At 44.3% G+C, this 21,383-nt stretch overlaps 1 protein-coding gene across 2 annotated transcripts in view; it reads right to left on the reverse strand.

Moving 5' to 3' along the window:
* The window catches only part of CFAP299 (cilia and flagella associated protein 299), a 353,465-nt gene that overhangs the window by 178,791 nt on the left and 153,291 nt on the right, over positions 1–21,383 (reverse strand). The window lies entirely within an intron of this gene.

Raw genomic sequence — 21,383 nt, forward strand, 5'->3', positions numbered from 1 at the left:
GGGTCTGCAAACATTCACAGCTATTAAGACAAAGAGGTACTTTTCGCAAGTGATGGGTGTATGAACCCCAGTCTGGAAACTGCCCCCACCCACTGATTATCCCCACCCCTCTCCTCCCTTTGGTGGGGTGAAGAAGGAAAGGCAGACAAGGAGTCAGAGTAGCACCATTCATCAGTATGGGAGGACAGTGCAAGGAGGGGAGAATGGGAATGAAATACACATCCATCGTCAACCCTTAGAACCACAGTATGGTTGGGAACTAAAAGACAAGTAGTAATGGCAGCCAAAAGAAAAAGAACAAAAATGTTAATTTAATAACTGACAAATTCATATTTTCACAAATAAAAAAGTTAACGGAGTAAGAAAGGGCCTCAACTGCCCTCGAACACCACAGCTTTTGTGCTCTGCGGCGATGCTCCTTGGTTTTCCACTTTCCCCATGTGGTTTAAATTAGCACCTGCATACCTCCAGTTATTAAATAAGAAACAGCTCTCTTGCTCTCTCTGCTTGACCTGCTGAGCTCTTGTATACAAGAACTTATCCAGAGGCATTAGGCCTTCCCTTATCAGATGTGTGTGGTATGACATAATGAATGCAGCGGTGTAGGGCAACTGGCAGGCGTTCAGTTCCTCCGCACTGGGTCACATTCCCCATCGGGCTGTTTCTGTTTTTCTACGGAGCTCAGTGTGGACCAGTGGTGCCCAATTCCCTGGAAAGCTGGAATTGAACTTCCAATTCATCGACAACCAATTGGAGGAAATCGACAGAAACTCAGGAGCAAGGAAACCCATCCACGTGGCTGAGTATACATACACAAGGCTGTCTGATTTTCAGCAGGTGTTGTGGGGGATTCAAATGGCATCTGCAGTGATAGCAGTGTCCAAAGCACTATTTATTATCTCAGTAATAAAAAGAAGTTGGTCTTATTATCCCCATACTGCAGAGGGAAAGGGTGAGTGCTGTTGTGCTCAAGTGCTGCTTAATCATTTCCCACAGGCATTTTGTTGACCACTGTGAGGATGCTGGACTAGGTGGGCCATTGGTCTGATCCAACAGGCTCTTCTTTTGCTCTTATGTTCTTAAGCTGAGGCTGAGAGAGACAGTAGCTTAGAGCCATTGTAAACCGTATTAACATAAGAACAGCCTGCTGAATCAGGCCAATGGTCTCTTGACATTTCCATTCCACCTTAAGGAGCGGATGTGTGGAATTGTTGTATGTCACATGTCTGTTTACATTCCAGCACAGTATGCTGGGAACTTCCGTTGTGTGTATAGCTTTTGTTTTAGCTGTTCTCTCTGAGACGACATGAGAGAGAGATGACATGTTACTTTGTCCCGATTTATGATTAATAAAACTGTAGTTGTAGTATGCTTCCACAAGCCTCACGCCTATTCTGTGTGCACAGTTCGATCTGCTGATAGTGTGCCCTGGCTGCGTAAGCCCGGGTCGCTGATTTACATCAGAGCAGAGGTGATGGTCTTTGCACTGGTCCACTGGAAGGAGATGGCCCAGCCAGGGCTAGCCAGCTGGCTTCGCAGCCCTCTGCATGCTAACATGGTCCACCTAGTCCAGAATCCTGTATGCACAGTGGTCAACCAGATCTTGCATGTGGGAAACTTGCAAGCAGGATCTGAGCACAAGAACTTCCTCCTCTTGCTGCCTCTGGCCGTGGAGGAAGAGCAGTTAAAGCTGTATTAAAAATAGCTTTACATGGACATCGTCCAAACGATCAGGAGAGCCCAAATTAGTGAACCTACGGTCACTTCTGTTGAACATCTGGATGAGTATACTGAAAGAAAAGAAAGTCAAGACCTGTTATGGAATATGTTGGCAGCTGCCATAATTTTGGTGGCAAAAAACAACAACCTGTGTAACCTTGAGGCTCCAAACTTAAAGGAGCGATGCCTTAACTCTTGCCTAGTGGCAGAGATGATAAAATTGAGCAAGGAAGTATGGGGGCTACCTTTAGCTGTTGAGGTGGAAAAACCGTGTCTGGGTTCTGTTACTTGAGATTCCAAGTAGATGATCACAGAAGTGAATTCTCCTGAATGCTGATTTCGTCCCCACAGAAAATTTACAAATTTAACAAAGTGAGAAGTGTTCTAATTTGCCTTCTACGCAAAATGGATTTTTGAGTATATGGGGTTTAGGGGGATTGATTTTAATACAGAAGAGTGTATCACACACATGCCTCCATTAGACAAAGGAGAACACGGTGGGAAAAAGTGTGTGAGGTGGAAGTGGGGAAGAAACCTTCCAACTCCAAATGAAAGGAAACAAAGCGGTATGACCATAGTGACTGTTTAAGGTGAAAAGAGTTGAGGTGGAGAACATTTGCACCTGACACTGACTCACAGGGAAGGCATGCCCCTTTAAACAGCTCTTTTGCTTTGATGTGCTCAGCCTTGTCTCCCTATTCCATGTGGGTGGCAAGCAACAAAGACTGCAGCTGAATTTTTTTGGGGGGAGGGGAGGCCAGGAAAAGGCCTTTTCCAAATGAAAGAGAAACCCACTGCTTCAAAATGTGGGAAAGAATGCAGAATTACTGTCCAGGTGAGTGCCTGGAAGCAGTGCAGCAGAGGTATGGAATCTTACTTTTTAAGAATAGGATGGTACCATGTGTGCCATTCAAAGAATGCTACTTTTTGAAGACATCTAAAGGCAGCCCTGTACAGGGAAGTTTTTAACATCGGAGGTTTTACAGTGGTATCTCAGTTTAAGAAGAGTCCTGTTTATGAACGATTCGGTTTACGATCTCCCCAAAACTGGAAGTAATATCCCGGTTTGCGAACTTTACCTCCATCTAAGAACGGAAGCCAAACGGTGAAAGGGCACTGGTGGCGGGAGGCCTCATTAGCACCTCGGTTTAAGAACGGTTTTGGTTTAAGAACGGACTTCCAGAATGGATTAAGTTCGTAAACCAAGGTACCACTATATTGTGTTTTTAATATTTTGTTGGGAGCCATCCAGAGCGGCTGGGGCAATTTATATGGGCGGTATATAAATAATAAAATTATTGCTGTTGTCATTGTTACATGCAGGGATGTGCTAAAAGCCTATGTGTTTCCGTGGGGTAATCACAATTAGCTGTCACTGGATATTGCCATGAATTCATTAATCGCCCCTCAAAAGAAGGGGAGAGGCTGGATGAATAGGGAAGTCCTATTACGCTTGAGGAATAAGGTAAAGAGGAATAAAAAGAGGAAAACAAGAGCTGGTGCAGCCAAGCAAACAACTATGAGGTGGAAAGGCCAATGCAATTCCCACCTCTGCCATGAACTCCCTACGGCAGAGATGGTGAACATCAGAGACGGGGAACATCACACCTGGGACTGAATGTGGCCCTCCAGGCCTTTCAGTCTGGCCCCCAAGATTCTCCCCAAGCCACACATCCTCCCAAGCTACACCTGCAAGCAGCCCTGATTTGCTGGAATGTGTTCTGCATTGGAAAGTTTTAATGTTTGATGATTTATTATGTTCTTATATATGTTGGAAGCTGCCCAGAGTGGCTGGGGAAACCCAGCCAGATGGGCAGGGTATAAATAATAAAGTTGTTGTTGTTGTTGTTGTTGTTGTTGTTGTTGAATATAATGCAGTAAATGGCAACGATCTTCCAGTCAATTTGTATATGTCTCTCCTTAGCATTGCTTTTGGATTCATGCAGTGATTATTAACCTGTTGGGAATAGATTTTTAATATCTGGTTTCGATTTTGATTTAATCCACATAATATCATGTGTCGTCCCTTGTTCTTAATATGATTTCTGTTTTATCTTTTTCTGTGAAGGCTTCATTTTTTATGGTTAAGCAATGCAACTTTTATTTGGTTTTATTGTTTCCATTCTTGTCATCGTTGGTTAGTATCAGGTCTTCCAATGGCAGCACCACAAAAGAAAATCAAAGGCTTTGCAGCTTTCTCTGCTGCTAAGAACCAGTTGCCTTTGGTAGAAGCAGGAAAGGTTTCTCTATCTTAGAACTTCCTTCCGCTGCCAACAGTCAATGTTCACCAACTATAAAACACTAGTTAGGTTTATTTTCTTTCCCTGAAGTTTTTCCATTAATGTTAGTGACTGTTAAAACAAGCTTGTCAATGGCTGACTTTTCTGGAACACAGCAAATATTTTGCCAGACAGCAACTCTACAAGCTCATTAAAATTAAGGAAACCAAGCCATACAATCAGATGAGAGCCTCTTGCAAGACCTAAGCTCTTCTACAAGAAAACGGATAGATACTTCTGTAAAATCAGCTCCCTAGAAATGTGGGAAGAACAATGCCTTTGGGCCTAACACATTACAGTGGTACCTCAGGTTACATACGCTTCAGATTACAGACGCTTCAGGTTACAGACTCTGCTAACCCAGAAATAGTACCTCGGGTTAAGAACTTTACTTCAGGATAAGAACAGAAATCGCGTGGCTGCGGTGAAGTGGCAGCAGGAGGCCCCATTAGCTAAAGTGGTGCTTCAGGTTAAGAACAGTTTCAGGTTAAGAACGGACCTCCGGAACGAATTAAGTTCTTAACCCGAGGTACCACTGTACTTTAATTGCATCACTTGAAACAATGTTGATGTTGCTACAGATATTAAAATACAGGTGCCATGTTTAATTGCATTTTGTTTTGTCATGGGCCAAAGAATAGGTGCAGGATAATTATTGTCAAGGAAGTAGGCAAGTTTACCTGGTTTTCAAAAGCTTGCATAAGGATATATATACCATAACCCTCGTTGTCTATGACTGATCTGATGCTGATCCATGTCATCTTTGCCGGGATGACTATAGACCTGGTCCCCTGTCTACCCAACAACAGCTGTTTGAAACAGGGTTCTAAAACCTTCCTTGCACTGGGGTTTAGATTTAGGTTCAGATGGTGTCAAAACTGTAACAGGAATCTGTTCTGCATCTGCTTCAGCGCTGTAATACTCCCCCCACACACACATCCCGCCGCCACATTTCTTTCAAGGGCAAACCCTAAGACATCTTGGAAGATGAATGTTTTCCCTTTTCATCTCAGCTGACCATTGGCCGGTACATACAGAAAATGGTGTTGGAGAATTCTGCACAGCTGTTCACACTGCGGTGAACAAGAGGACAAAATCGTTCAAGGAATCAGCTTCCAGCCACTTCACTTCCAGGCTGGGGGGAAAAAAGAGAAGAAAGAAGCGAGTGGCTGAGAGATCAGGGGGATGATCTGTTGCAAGCAAGGGACTTGCAAAAAAATAAAATAAAAAATGAAGATTTTTCTTTAAGATGCAGCTGACGATTCTCTCCTGGGTTTCCATGTTTACAATTCCAGTAGCCTGGATTTACATAATTGCAATTTCACTTCTTGCAAATATTTTGGAGATTTTGTTCTGCCTGATTTTCTCAACAGCTGCTGCTTGGTGCTGAAATCTCTGCTAATTATTTCAAACATCTAATGGGAAAAAATGCACAGCCTATTTTGATAAAATTATTACATTAAAAATTCTCATGATCTTGGAATACAATGGTGTTTGGGAAGGGATATTTTTTGTGTGCATGTGAGGAGGGGGTTGTTGTTGTTGCTTATCTGCTCTTGAAGAAAGGCACATGCAAAACATTTATGAAGCCAACACAGCTGCAGGGTCTACTCACCAGACCACTGCTGTCTGCTCAGTATCCTTTCTAGCTTTTTATAGATACAAGTTAAAAACACCATGAAATTTATTTCCTGTAATGATCCCAAAATATTTACTTTAGTAAGTCAATGTTTCAGCAAAAATTGCCCAAGAATGCATGGCTAGGCAGTTCCATTGTGTCAACTTAGCACTCCCCCAACCCAAATCCAATTGTAACTCCCCCCCACCAAATTATTTGGATGGCCTCTAGCTCACCTTCAACGAGGTCTGCAGTAGCAAATGAGAAACTGCAGAAAACATTGTGCCAATGGTCCAAGATGGAGAAAGAACAAACTCAGGGCACCTTCCTAAACTATGTTCAGCAGTTACCGTATGTTCCGGCGTACAAGACGACTTTTTATTCCTGGAAAATCGCCCCAAAAGTCAGGGGTCGTCTTATACGCCGGGTATACGCGTTGGGAAGAAGGAGGGGGAGATGGTGAGCAGAGGCACCCCTTCTGGCATCGCTCCTCCTTCCTCCCCACAGAAGGGGACGTGGAAAGTCCTTCCAAGCGCGACGCTCACCCGCCTGCCCGCTAAACGCCTCGCCTCAGGCTGTTGCTGCTGCTGCGATGGCAGAGGCAGCGGGGGGTGCGCGCTCTCTGCCCTGGCGGTGCTCAAACTCTATAACTCTAAAACTCTACAATTGAACAGCAAAAGTTGGGGGTCATTTTATACGCCCAGTCGCCTAATACGCCGGAATCTAAAGGTAAAGGGACCCCTGACCGTTAGGTCCAGTTGTGGCCGACTCTGGGGTTGCAGCGCTCATCTCGCTTTATTGGCCGAGGGAGCCGGCGTACCACTTCCGGATCATGTGGCCAGCATGACTAAGCCACTTCTGGCGAACCAGAGCAGCACATGGAAATGCTGTTTACCTTCCCACTGGAGCGGTACCTATTTATCTACTTGCACTTTGAGATGCTTTTGAACTGCTAGGTTGGCAGGAGCAGGGACCGAGCAATGGGAGCTCACCCCGTCGCGGGGATTCGAACCGCCGACCTTCTGATCGGCAAGCCCTAGGCTCTGTGGTTTAACCTACAGCGCCACCTGCATCCCATGCGGTACTTTAATTTCATTTTATACCTTAACCTGTGCAGTGTGGTGACCAGGTTCAGCATCAGAACCTGGAATATTTGGGCAGCTGCTGGAGCCATGCAGCTGAGCAGGGCCCTCTGGTGTCGATATACAAAGAGCCCAGATAACTCAGTCGGTTAGAGCATGATGCTGATAGCACCAAGGTTGCAGGTTCAATCCCTGTATGGGACAGCTGCATATTCCTGCATTGCAGGGCGGCTGGACCTCTATGATCCTAAGCCAATGAAGCCTGCCAAGGGGTTCCCTGGCAGTGTCGGTGATATAGCACTAGCTGACGTCATTGAGGTTTGGGTTGGAGCACGAGCAGTGCTATGCCAGGAGCCTACTTAAGCTTGTCACTCGTGTTTGTATGTGTGTAGGAAATGTTGTTGTAGGAAGCAATGCTAAGACCAATTTGAGTTGGGTGATGAATTTAGTCACTCATTGCTGTTCAGCCTTGGTCAGACCACACTTGGAATACCATGTTCAGTTCTGGACACCGCCATTTATGTTTGTGGAGACCAGTATATAGAGCAGCATTTCTCAACCTGTGGGTCTCCAGATGTTGTTGAACTACAACTCCCATCACCCCTAGCTAGCAAGGCCAGAGCTCGGGGATGATGGGAGTTGTAGTCCAACAACATCTGGGGACCCACATGTTGAGAACCGCTGATATAGAGAAACCAGAAGCTGAAGACTGGCTAAGAGGTGGTTTCTGAAATAAGGTTTGGTGGCCCATGGCTGAAATTTTCTTACCAAGTATAACTGATTCTTTATGTCCTCTTTTCCTGTACTATTGATCCATTGACTTGATGCTAATAGGTCAAACACCACTTCTCCCCTTCCTTCTGCTTCTTGTCAGGGTAGGGTGCGGACGCAAAGTGTTGCAGTTGGGACCCCTCTTTAATCACACTGATTAGGTATTGAAATGGAGTGCCTAATGTTAGGTGATAATATTTGCAATGTGTTATCTAGGCTGTATCAACAGAAGAATAGTGTCCAGATCAAGGGAAGTAATAGTGCCACTCTATTCTGCCTTGGTCAGACCACACCTGGAATAGTGTCCAGTTCTGGGCACCACAATTTTAAGAAGGATATTGATAAGCTGGAACATGTGCAGAGGAAGGCAACCAAGATGATCAAGGGTCTAGAAGCCTTGTAAGGAATGGCAGAGGGACGTGGGTATGCTAACCTAGCAAAGAGGAGACTAAGAGGAGGTATGATAGCCATCTTAAAATATCTCAAGGGCTGTCACATGGAAGAAGGAGCAAACTTCTTCTCTCCTTCTCCAGAGGGCAGGACTCGAGCCAATGGATTCTAGTTACATGAAAGGAGATTCTGACTAAACATCAGGAAGAACTTTCTGACAGCAAGAGCTGTTCAACAGTATAAAAGACTCCCTTGGACAGTGGTGGACTCCTCTTCCTTGGAGCTTTTAAAGCAGAGATTGGGTGGTTATTTGCCATGGATGGTTTAGTCGTGATTCCTGCATTGCAGCAGGTTGGACTAGATGACCCTCAGAGTCCCTTCCAACTCTACTATTGTATGATTCTATGAAATGTAACTGGGAGAAAACGGGTAATTTATGGGGACTGTACTGACTATTTTCTAATTTCGATATTTACTTTGAAAAGTATTCAATGCATCCAAGCCATAGCTGGAAAAATACTCATCCCAATGAGCATTCATTGTTAGATGCTGTTTGGCAACCTTTTGCTTCATAGAACCACTCTTCTTCTTTTTTACTTTTACTTAGCCTCACTTACTGCCATTTGGTTGGATTTACTCTGATGATATGGTCTGAAGCTCAACATCAAAAAAACGAAGATCATGGCCACTAGGCCCATCACCTCCTGGCAAATAGAAGGGGAAGAAATGGAGGCAGTGAGAGATTTTACTTTCTTGGGCTCCATGATCACTGCAGATGGTGACAGCAATCACAAAATTAAAAGACGCCTGCTCCTTGGGAGAAAGGTGATGGCAAACCTAGACAGCATCTTAAAAAGCAGAGACAACACCTTGCCGACAAAGGTCTGTATAGTTAAAGCTATGGTTTTCCCAGTAGTGATGTATGGAAGTGAGAGCTGGACCATAAAGAAGGCTGATTGCCAAAGAATTGATGCTTTTGAATTATCGTGCTGGAGGAGACTCTTGAGAGTCCCATGGACTGCAAGAAGATCAAACCTATCTATTCTGAAGGAAATCAGCCCTGAGTGCTCACTGGAAGGACAGATCCTGAAGCTGAGGCTCCTGTACTTTGGCTACCTCATGAGAAGAGAAGACTCCCTGGAAAAGACCCTGATGTTGGGAAAGATGGAGGGCACAAGGAGAAGGGGACGACAGAGGATGAGATGGTTGGATAGTGTTCTCGAAGCTACCAGCATGAGTTTGACCAAACTGCGGGAGGCAGTGGAAGACAGGAGTGCCTGGCGTGCTCTGGTCCATGGGGTCTTGAAGAGTCGGACACGACTAAACGACTAAACAACTAAACAACAACACTCTGATGACCTTCACTTTGGATGTCCACCATGTTGTTGCATTAGACCTTTTATCAGTGTGCCACTGAGACAAGATCATGCAGATAGCCACAGCTATTGATGGGCAAATCTTCTGATTTTGGTTTCTCAATTTTCCAATCCTAAATCCACATCACTTAGCATCTTAATATATATATATATATATCCATGAAGCAAATTTCTCCTAATAGACACATGCTGGTATGTCATATTGCCTACTATACACATTTTGCAAAAGAATTTCCCCAAATTTAATGCATTTTGTATGACATATCCTCGAATACATGCATTTTTATGCACACGTTGTCCCACTTTATACATTTATATGCACATTGCTTGGCTGGAGAACTGCATTGCAAAATTCAGAGAAGTGTGAATTTTGAAAGGTGGCCGTTGTTCGGTTTGCAAATCGTTTCAGGAAGTGGCAATTAGGTAAGTTCACCTTTAAATGTGAACTGAACCAAATCTCCTTATTCCATCCCTTAGGCACAGCCAATTGGATTAAATGGCAGTGAGGGCATGGGAGCCAGAGGACAGCAATAGCAAAGAAGAATATGGAAACATGGGACAAAGAGCAGCTGCGTCCAGGGGAATAAAAGGGCACAAAACAGCATGAAAACATCATAAACATTTCACGAGGATCAAAAAAACCCCAATGAAATTGGGAGGTGCTTTTCAACAAACACAAAAGTTGGCAAGTCGTTCTGGGTAGGAACGCTCCTAAATTTCTCCTCTAGACTCTCTCCAGACTCTATTATGTCGAACTGCCTGGGCTTGCATGCAGAACAGAACATATTGAGGCAGCTTTCTCCAATGATATTTTCCAGAATTCCTCCCAAGTATACATATTTATGTCCGTGCATTTGCATCTACCCCCACTCCCAGGTTTACTGTTATGCTGCTGCCTGACCATCAACTATCGGTAGGCAGACTGCTGGTGAGCAGTCCACAATGAACCTCTCTCTGCTAAAACTGGGATGCTAAAACTTCTGAACTAGTTATGAAATAGAATGGGAAGATCTGATCCTGCCTACGTTTAGGTCAGTCCAGGGGAATGATCTTCTTGCTCAGTTTGTTACCTCTGCATCCAAGACGTTCAGGGCAACATACATAGACCCATCCCCTTTTAATCTTACAACAGCTTTGTGACCAATAGCAGAGCAGGGTTTTTACAGGTCTCCCAAATCCAAGTCTAACAGCTTTGGACACTATAACAGCCAACCTACGGCCTGTACCTAAACTCCACCATCACCATTCTTTGGGGAGAAGGGAAAGAAAGCAAGGTGAAGTTTGCAACTTAGATTAACAGAATTGTAAAGTTGGAAGACAGCATCTTAAAAAGTAGAGATATCACCTTGTCAACAAAGGTCCGTATAGTAAAAGCTATGGTTTTCCCAGTAGTGAGGTATGGAAGTGAGAGCTGGACCATCAAGAAGGCTGATCGCCCAAGAATTGATGCTTTTGAATTATCGTGCTGGAGGAGACTCTTAAGAGTCCCATGGACTGCAAGAAGATCAAACCTCTCCATTCTGAAGGAAATCAGCCCTGAGTGCTTACTGGAAGGACAGATTGTGAAGCTGAGGCTCCAATACTTTGGCCACCTCATGAGAAGAGAAGACTCCTTGAAAAAGACCCTGATGTTGGGAAAAATGGAGGGCACAAGGAGAAGGGGATGCCAGAGGACGAGATGGTTGGACAGTGTTCTCAAAGCTACCAGCATGAGTTTAACCAAACTGCGGGAGGCAGTGGAAGACAGGCATGCCTGGCGAGCTCTGGTCCATGGGGTCACGAAGAGTCGGACACGACTAAACGACTAAACAACAACAACAAAAGTTGGAAGGGACCACAAGGGGCCTGCAATGCAGTAATATTTCACCCAATGTGAACCCACAACCCTGAGAGATTATAAGCCTCATGCTCTACTAACTGAGCCTAAAAAGCAACCCTTTCTGTCCTTTTCAAAGTCTGAGAAATGTAGGCTGCTGCTGCATGTATGCTGGCTCTCTTTATTGCTATACAGTTCTAGTTTAGGTTTTCTGACTGGTTAGAGGGCTTTGCTCCTTCCTGTTCCCTACTCCTTCGCACTCCTCCACACTGTAGCGCAGATGCACCGAGTAGGAAACTCTTGGCCTTTGGCTGTTTTTCCCCCAGTGTCTTAATATTTTCCATGTAGATTTTAGAGTAATTAGTTAGGGTCTCTTGTTTCTTTCACATAGCTTAGCTGCTAAGGACCAACAATCCTCAAAGCCGTTCAACAGACTATCCAGCTTCCATGGCAAATTTATATGGCAGCATCTGCAGTACAGCTTCGCCGTTGTTATCACGGTGTGATTGACACTGGAACTGCCACCATCCCCGCAGCATGGGCAGTTTCTCTGCAGCAACTGTTCCCCATCCTAAAGTGAGCTGACAACCAGCACAAGGGTAACTACCGGCTGTAACATTATTAGATTATTTTAGCAACAAGATTATCCCTGTTGTACGATTTCTACTTAGATTCTTAAAAAAGACAACACAACACTTTGGAGTGAGATTCATTGGCCTCATTAGTGTTTTGTTCTGCTGTTTCCCATGCTGTCTGGTTGATATTATAGGGCAGGTAAAAGGTAAAGGGACCCCTGACCATTAGGTCCAGTCATGGCCGAATCTGGGGTTGCGGCGCTCATCTCGCTTTATTGGCCGAGGGAGCCGGCATACAGTCATGTGGCCAGCATGACTAAGCCGCTTCTGGCGAACCAGAGCAGTGCATGGAAATGCCGTTTACCTTCCTGCCAGAGCAGTACCTATTTATCTACTTGCATTTAGACATGTTTTCAAACTGCTAGGTTGGCAGAAGCAGGGACCGAGCAACGGGAGCTCACCCCGTCATGGGGATTCGAACTGCCGACCTTCTGATCGGCAAGTCCTAGGCTCTGTGGTTTAACCCACAGCGCCACCCGCGTCCCTGTTATGGGGCAGAATCCTGCACAAATGTTTTCTAGATAGCAGCCTATTTACTATGTCTTGGTGAACATAATAAACACTGTCGAAAACTGAACCCTACCATTTGACACGCACATCCCTACCCTGAATTCTGCTTTATGGGGTGAAGGGGATGTCTGGAACTTCCCATTGCATATAACTGATAGTTAGACTTTTAAAATAACAGCTTTGAAGATCAACACATCTATTGCAATCAGGGTTTTTGCAAACAGAGAGGGCATGAATGGATTGTATTCTGGGAGATGGCTGCACTTCCCATATAGTATCACAATTTAGAAGACCAGGATATAAGCAAATTTAAACACATTTACTCCCAATTAACTTGATTTAGTTTGGCTGTGCATTCTATTCTAAGCCTGCCACACGTTCTGTCCCTGCACAGTAGACCTATAATTAAAAAATGATATGAGATTGCGGCAAGTCACAACAAGCCATCAATTTAAATTAAAGACAGGTGGGTGCAGGAATGGGTACTGCAAACTAAAACCACGGTCAAAAGATTTCCAAGCTGACTAAATATCACATCAGTATGAAGCATAGCCGACTCTTTATTCTTCTATTATTTTACAAATATTGCATGGGTTGAAGGAATGTTGGGGCTGAGCCCTCCCGTACACATGCAGAACACATGAATTTGTATCAGCTCCCTTTGAAAATCACTGTTGTGGTTTGGCCTATCGAATCTCCCATTCTAATGAATGTGCGACCTGAAGTCTCCACCACACAAAGAATGGGCTTAATTTAGTATGAAGGATCTAAAGATTTTCAAGTAAGGAGAACAGCACCAGTTCAGCTGAACTGGGGAGGAGGGAAGAGGCACACTATAAAAAGGCAGTATGAGTTTTAAGCAGTTCTAGAAGGACACGGGTGGCACTGTGGGTTAAATCACAGAGCCTAGGAGTTGCTGATCAGAAGGTCAGCAGTTCAAATCCCCGTGACGGGGTGAGCTCCCATTGCTCGGTCCCTGCTCCTGCCCACCTAGCAGTTCGAAAGCAGGTAAATGGCGTTTCCGTGTGCTGCTCTGGTTCACCAGAAGCGGCTTAATCATGCTGGCCACATGACCCGGAAGCTGTACGCCGGCTCCCTCGGCCAATAAAGCGAGATGAGCGCCGCAACTCCAGAGTCGGCCACGACTGGACCAAATGGTCAGGGGTCCCTTTACCTTACCTATTGTTCTAGAAAAAGTAGTGCCAGGACTCAACATGAACCACCTCCCTTGTTCTCTTATAATGGCATCCACCTGAGAGGTGCCGGAACTGAGTTCCAGCTGAAAAATACCCACTTGTTTGAAGATATGTTTACCAATACTTGGCATTGCTTAAATGCCAACACAAATCCCTCTTGTGCCCACTGTTTGCATGTCCTCCACACCGTCTCCAAGCCCACAATACAATAACACTTAAAATTCTGACTAATTCAGAAATGTTTTGAAAGCTCAGAAGGAGAAAAGTAAGAAAACAAGTGCAAATGATTCTCACTTCATTTCCTGGGACTCATCCAAAGGTGGAAATATACCCATTTTGGCTAGAGAGAGATGTTCATCCTCCTGATACAGGTGCAAATCACCCGACTTCCCGTGGGAATCATATGCACTTTCTGCCTTTAGATTTGAGCCCAAAATTAGGGGAGATAAAGTGTGACTCACCTGCACTTTCTTTTCTGTCACATGGAAAGCAAACACTCATCCTTGGAGTTGGGGAAGATTTGCATTCCAGGAGTTTGGAGCACAAAGGTTCATATAGTTAAAGCTATGGTTTTCCCAGTAGTGATGTATGGAAGTGAGAGCTGGACCACAAAGAAGGCTGATCGCCCAAGAATTGATGCTTTTGAATTATGGTGCTGGATGAGACTCTTGAGAGTCCCATGGACTACAAGAAGATCAAACTGATCCATTCTGAAGGAAATCAGCCCTGAGTGCTCACTGGAAGGACAGATCCTGAAGCTGAGGCTCCAATACTTTGGCCACCTCATGAGAAGAGAAGATTCCCTGGAAAAGACCCTGATGTTGGGAAAGATGGAGGGCACAAGGAGAAGGGGACGACAGAAGACGAGATGGTGGGACAGTGTTCTCGAAGCTACCAGCATGAGTTTGACCAAACTGCGGGAGGCGGTGGAAGACAGGAGTGCCTGGCATGCTCTGGTCCATGGGGTCACGAAGAGTCGGACACGACTAAATGACTAAACAACAACAACATCAACAAGTTTGGAGCAATTCACTACCGACCAATTACCAGGCTAAGCCAAGTCTGCTCAAAAGAGAGGCTCAGCATAGCGTGACGCCCCTCGTAACCAAACCTCCAGGCTACCATGCAAATGCTTACAGGTATAAAATAATTTCTTACGGATGCCTGCAAGGTGCCACGTGCTCGTCATATACGCAAACTTGCATTCATTTTATCTGACCCTGGTTTCTGTCGGTTGGTGGCAGAATACAGAATGCTCAGTGTTGACTTCAGGCCTCTTGGGTGCTTTTGGAGGGATGATGTTTCAGCAGTTAAAGCAGTGAGAAAGGAAGTGCATTCCTTCCCACAAGACATTCCAACACAGTCTCCTCTGACAAAGATAATCCTGGTGTTCCACCACTCCCACGTCCATAAAAAGAGCAAGCAAAACATCTAGGATAGAAAGCAGCTGCATTTAAGATTTAACAGCATAATCCCATCTCTAAGAGTATGGCTTAGGTAGGAACTGCCCACCAGACTGGAAGTTCTAAAATCCGAAACAGCGGAGGACCAGAGTTTGATTGTTTGCCCTGTGACAGAGCCTTCCATAGTCAACTGCTGCAACTTCTTCTCTTATTAAAAGTGAATCATAGAATTGTAGGGTTGCAAAGGACCACAAGGGTCATCTAGACCAGTGTTTCCCAACCTTGGGCCTCCAGCTGTTTTTGAACTACAACTCCCATCATCCCTGACTAGCAAGACCAGTGGCAAGGGATGATGGGAATTGTAGTCCAAAAACAGCTGCAGGCCCAAGGTTGGGAAACACTGATCTAGACCATGATTAGGCAACCTAAGGCCCGGGGGCCGGATCCGGCCCAATCGCATTCTAAATCTACAGATGCCTTCTAAATCCGCAGACGGTCCTGGAATCAGCATGTTTTTACGTGAGTAGAATGTGTGCTTTTATTTCGAAATGCATCTCTGGGTTATTTGTGGGGCATAGGAATTTGTTCCTTTTTTTCTTCAAAATATAGTCCGGCCCCCCACAAGGTCTGAGCAACAGTGGACCAGCCCACAGCTGAAAAAGTTTGCTGACCCCTGATCTAGACAATCCCTCTGCAATGCAGGAATCTCAGGTAAAGCATCTATGACAGATGGCCATCCAACCTCTGCTTAAAAAACCTCCAAGGAGAGAATTTTCTAGATAAGATTAATACCAAGTTTTCAAATAAAAATCCACTGTAACGTAATGGAGAATAGCACACCCAAATGCAAAGATGGAAGGAACCACACGCAACAGCAGCAATCTAGAATGAAAAGTGTTGTTCCACTTAACCCTGGGTCACCAGTATGGAACCTCTGGGCACAAGGATTCCATTTGTGGACTTGGCCTGCAACTGAGGAAGCCTCTGAAATCCCATCCCCAAAACTCACTTCCCCAAACCTCATTTCTGCTTTTGCTTCTTCTGAACATTCATCTTTATTCGCTTGCTTTTCCCATTAGAACAAAATCTCTGTGTCCTTTCTTTGCTAAGTTTTTAATATTTTTTCAGATATTTCAAAAGTTAAACTCTGAAATTAAATAAGAAACCTTAAGCACAATACTTATCTTTATCAAGTCTAACTTTCAAAATTCAAGTTGGGTCAGTAGGTCGGCTGTTATTACCCGTTCCATTTTAGCTGTTAATTTAACTCTCAAATATTGTGTTGTAATTTGTTTCCAGTTATTCCTAACATGCTGTACATTTCCACCATCCTTCAAATAAAACCCCATAGATTCTGTCTTAGAATTCATTTATTGTGTTCCCAGAAACTGATCCTGAATTACACTTATCATTTGCTCAATGGATACTTTGCATCGGAAATGCTTGACGTGACGTCATCTGCTTATAGCAAAACATTACTTTTTTCATTTGCCAATTTTATTCCTTTTGTATCAAGATATTTCCTAATCACTAATTCAGGCTTTAAATAAAGATAACAAATGGAACACCCTTGCCTAGTTCTTCTTCCTAAATATACCTATTTATTTCCCACTGATTAATATTTTAGCACTTGCATTTTGACAACTTATCATTACCCAATCCTGAAAGTCCTCGCTCATACAGAATTAGTTTAACGTTAAACAGAAATGTTCTTTCCAACCAAAAATATGTCTTCTCAGAGTCTAAAAATGTAAAAATAGGTGGTTGTGTTTTTTCATAAGTTTTCATAAATTAAATTACTGCTCTTCTTATATTATCATTTAAGAAACTTCCTTTCACAAATCCAGTTTGATCACCTTTGACATAGATTGAATACATCACTGGGAAACTATTTGCTATTACAGTGGTACCTTGGTTCTCAAACTTAATCTGTACCGAAGTCCATTCCAAAACCAAAGCGTTCCAGAACCAAGGCGTGCTTTCCCATAGAAAGTAATGCAAAACAGATTAATCCGTTCCAGACTTTTAAAAACAACCCCTAAAACAAATATTTAACATGAATTTTACTATCTAATAAGATCATTGATCCATAAAAGAAAAGCAATAATCAAGATACTATAGTAAAAAATAAATAAGACAGTATTGTAGATGATAAAAATAAAAATTAATTTTTCTTCTTCCCTGCACGGATGATAGTCATGGGGGTTTTTTTTATCCATTTCTGCAGTTACACAATCAATCAATCAATCAATCAATCAGTAGCTGAACTGGGATCCACACAGTCACAAAAACAAATTAACTGAAAAAGCCTCAAAACAAAAAATGCTAAATAAATAGCAAATACAAAAGCACCAAATATAAGCTCCAAATATCACCTTAGAACACGGCAATTGGAAACGGAAGGCTTGAATTACAATGGGAGGGCTCAAATTAGCAGCACAACAGGAAACACAGGGGGACGCAAATTAGCAGTGCAAAAGGAAACAGGGGGACTCAGAGCATGTTCGGCTTCCGAAATAAAGTTCGAAAACCGGAACACCTACTTCTGGTTTTGCATCGTTCGGGTTCCAAGTTGTTTGTGAACTAAGCTGTTCGAAAACCGAGGTACCACTGTACTGCAGTCACAATACACGTCAGTCAGGTTGTGTATTCACAGAAGTGACCAGAGGAGGAGTGACCGATGGGAAGAGAACTAAGAGACAAAACGCATCTGCAGCAGCATAACCGGAAGCCTTCATCTGCCCTAGCTGCAACAGAACATGTCTCTTCTGTATCGGTCTCTACAACCGCAGCAGGTGCTGTAACTCTCCAATGGTTTGACTTTACCCCCGAAGGTGCACTCTTCCATTGTCTCCCAAGACAGACGGGTGCCAACAGCAACAACAAAACAGGAGAACAACAATTGGGAGTGCAGTCATGCAAAATGCTGTGGCCAGGGAGTGACTAACTTATCAGAAATGCCACCACAGGCACCATCCGGTAGGCACTCTCGACGCATCTGCCTCCGCAGCAAAACAGGGAGTTGCCTGCAGGTTTCAGAATCACTAGAAACCAGCAAATTTAATCAGTTGTCTCATGTGAACACTGGGAAAACAGCAATGGAGGACCTGCCAGGATGAAATCTGATTAGCGGATCGAGAGAGGAGATACAAATTCACTATGCCACTACCCTAAAGAGAGACCCAGATGTGAATTATCTTCAAAATGTAATTTCACTGAAATAACGTAAGCCCCATTCCTGACACGACTGTTTTGCACTCATTGTCTAATTAATTAAGTTCAGAGGTTGGCAGCATGAGTGTGCCGGTCCCGGGGGCTAACCGAGAGGCGAGGTCCGAGTCCAGTCCGAGGTTGATGGTGCGGTATGGAGGATGTCCATCAAAGCTGTAGCTGAGTCCAAGGCAGGGAGTCGGGTGGGGTCAGGAACTCTGGCAGAAGAGCAGGACAGGGTGCAGGCAGGAACAGGCTAGCAACAACATTGCTCCTGCAACCTGGGACTGGGGCTGGCTGGCTTTTATCTGCCCCGAGGCATAGGGCGGCCCCGGTCCACAGGTGACTCGCCTCTCCTGGCCTGGAGGCGAGCACTCCTCCTGCGGGAACTTAGTTCCCTCCGCCTCTCTGCCCTGAGCCTCTGCAGCTCAGGAGAGGCTGGAGGGTTACTGGACCCAGAGGCAACCTCAGCTTCCCCTGACGGGGCTGAGAGTGGAGCACTGGCAATGGGTCCTCCATCACTTCAGGAGCCAAAGCAGCCTCACCTGAGGATCCAGCACAGGTGAGGACCCTTTAGGCTCAAGCCCTAGCCCCGGCTCAGCTGGTTCTGGAGGTGGAGACTCCTGTGCAGGCTGGGATTCCTCAGGTTCAGCCTCCGAGTCCGAATCCCAGGCCGTCACACACTAACAAAAAGAGAGACCCAGATGTGAATTATCTTCAAAATGTAATTTCACTGAAATTTCTGACACGACTGTTTTGCACTCATTGTCTAATTAATTAAGTTGAGAGGTTGGCAGCATGAGTTTGCTTCTCCTTTTCCAAGTCTGCCTTTTCAGGCAAACTTTCCAACCTCTCAAGGCCCACGTCAAGGGCATACGTTTGGGCAAAGCAAAGTGAAATGATATTTTTTTCCTCCTTTTTTTACACGAAGCTGAAAGAGAATAGTGCTGGGAATTCATCTTTGGTTTCAACGCTGAATCTGATCTTTTGGTTGCATGATTGACCACCTTATTATTCCCTCTGCTGAACAAGGTCCCGTCGACACAGGGAGTCCCTGGCCCATAGGCCAAAAACAAACACAGCCATTGTACGGCATGGTATCTCCTGTCAAGAAAATCTACAGGCATTGACAACCATTGCTTCCAAAGCCTGGGAGTTCTGCTGGAGAGGACATGCTTGTCTATCAATCCCACCGTTTAATGTACATTATGTTGTATCCATTACCAGCTGCTGACAATGATTTCTCTCTCTCTTTCTCTCTTTTACAGTCAGGGAACGAAAAGGAGTGGGAATCAGTACAACTGAATTTGATGGGATTTATTTCTGCACAAAATTGAGCTACAAATTTATTATTATGCATATGGGTCCATTCAATTCAGAATGCACGGTGCTTTATAAAATACAAGGCAGCAGGTCCCTGCCCCAAAGAGGTTACAATCTAAAATTCAACAACAAGGGAAAGCACAGAGGAAGGAGAAGGAATTGGAAGAAGAGGGAAGAGCATGCACTTATTTCAATTATATGTACTTAGGCTTACATCCCTGAAATAAAAATACCCCTTTTCCAAAAAACTATTAGTATTGAAATATATATATATAAACAGCAGAGAACAAAGAGGTTTTATTTCTTAAGGTTAAAATGTTATATTTTGCATAGTTAGGAAATACAGTGGTACTTTGGGTTAAGTACTTAATTCATTCTGGAGGTCCGTTCTTAACCTGAAACTTTTCTTAACCTGAAGCACCATTTTAGCTAATGGGGCCTCCTGCTGCCGCTGCCTGAGCACGATTTCTGTTCTCATCCTGAAGCAAAGTTCTTAACCCGAGGTACTATTTCTGGGTTAGTGGAGTCTGTAACCTGAAGCGTATGTAACCTGAAGCATATGTAACCCGAGGTACCACTGTAAGCAGTCACAAAACCAAGTCTACAAGTGCTCAGTTAAAGGACAGGTCACACAAAGCTCACTTTAAATTCTGGATGGTTTTTACAAAGCTCTGTAACTAGTGCCCAAATCTTTTTTCCTTCTCTTTCTTAATTCCCTTTCCTTTTGTGTCATGTCTTTTAGATTATAAGCCTGAGAACACGGACCGTCAATATACAAGTCACTGTGGGAGCCTTTTTTTCCAGCTGAAAAGTGATGCACAGTTGCTCTAGGGCTGCAGAGCTGGAGGGCAGCACATCTGATCTCTGCCACTGGACAAGAGACCAAGGGCCACCAGAAGTCTCCATCCCGTTTCCTAGGAAGATCATCACAACACAAAGTAGACCCACTGGGCTCGCTCCGTTGACTTGAAAAGCAGCACCTGCAAGGATCTTGCTTCTCCACCACCGGGCTAGAAAGAACACTTTGCTCCCCTTCCCTGTTGCCCTGGGGCTGCAGATGGGAAGGTATTCTGGCCCCATCCATCAGCCACTAATTGCTTTTCGAGCATGAGCATCAGTGGTCCGAGTGGGTTATAAATGTTTATAGCTTCTGATCGCCCTCCTCTACTTTCCCCTACTACTCTTGCTCCAATGTGTGCCTTATCTTTTTAGTTTGTAAGTTTACTAGCAGGACATATCGCTCCCTCAACAATAATTGTCTGAAAAGTGGAATAAAATATAGACACTGAACAGATTAAAATGGATTTATCATTGTTGGAAATATCTGGGAGAGATTTATCATACACACACACAATTCTGAAGTTCTAGGCCTCTGCAGCTTGGCCCATAATTGCTATAACGCAAAGGACAGATTTTAAAGTACCAATAAAATACTTGCACTATTAGATAAAACATTTTATCCACATTCATTACTGGATTTAGAGCTCCAGCAAAACACATAATTCATTTCTGGTACTGCTTTTGATACTGGACATTAATGGCAAATTAATGGATCCCTGAATTTCCATTAGAAACGTATGTTCACCATAGTTGTAGGCTTTCTAACAGTGATTTTTCTAACAAAAACATGGCCTCCTGGCATGTGTTTGGGCACTGGTAAGAGAGACATTAAGGGATGCAGGTGGCGCTGTGGTCTAAACCACAGAGCCTAGGACTTGCTGATCAGAAGGTGAGCTCCCATTGCTCAGTCCCTGCTCCTGCCAACCTAGCAGTTTGAAAGCACGTCAAAGTGCAAGTAGATAAATAGGTACTGCTCTGGCGGGAAGGTAAACGGCGTTTCTGTGCACTGCTCTGGTTTGCCAGAAGCGGCTTAGTCATGCTGGCCACATGACCCAGCCAATAAAGCGAGATGAGCGCCGCAACCCTAGAGTCAGCCATGACTGGACTTAATGGTCAGGGGTCCCTTTACCTTTACCTTTAAGAGAGACATTAAAAGTTTTTTTGGGTAGCAGAAATGTTCATCACTGGATTACCCAGGTGTGTTAGTGTCACCTA

The sequence above is a fragment of the Podarcis raffonei genome, chromosome 9, assembly GCF_027172205.1.
Source record: "Podarcis raffonei isolate rPodRaf1 chromosome 9, rPodRaf1.pri, whole genome shotgun sequence".
Classification (NCBI taxonomy): domain Eukaryota; kingdom Metazoa; phylum Chordata; class Lepidosauria; order Squamata; family Lacertidae; genus Podarcis; species Podarcis raffonei.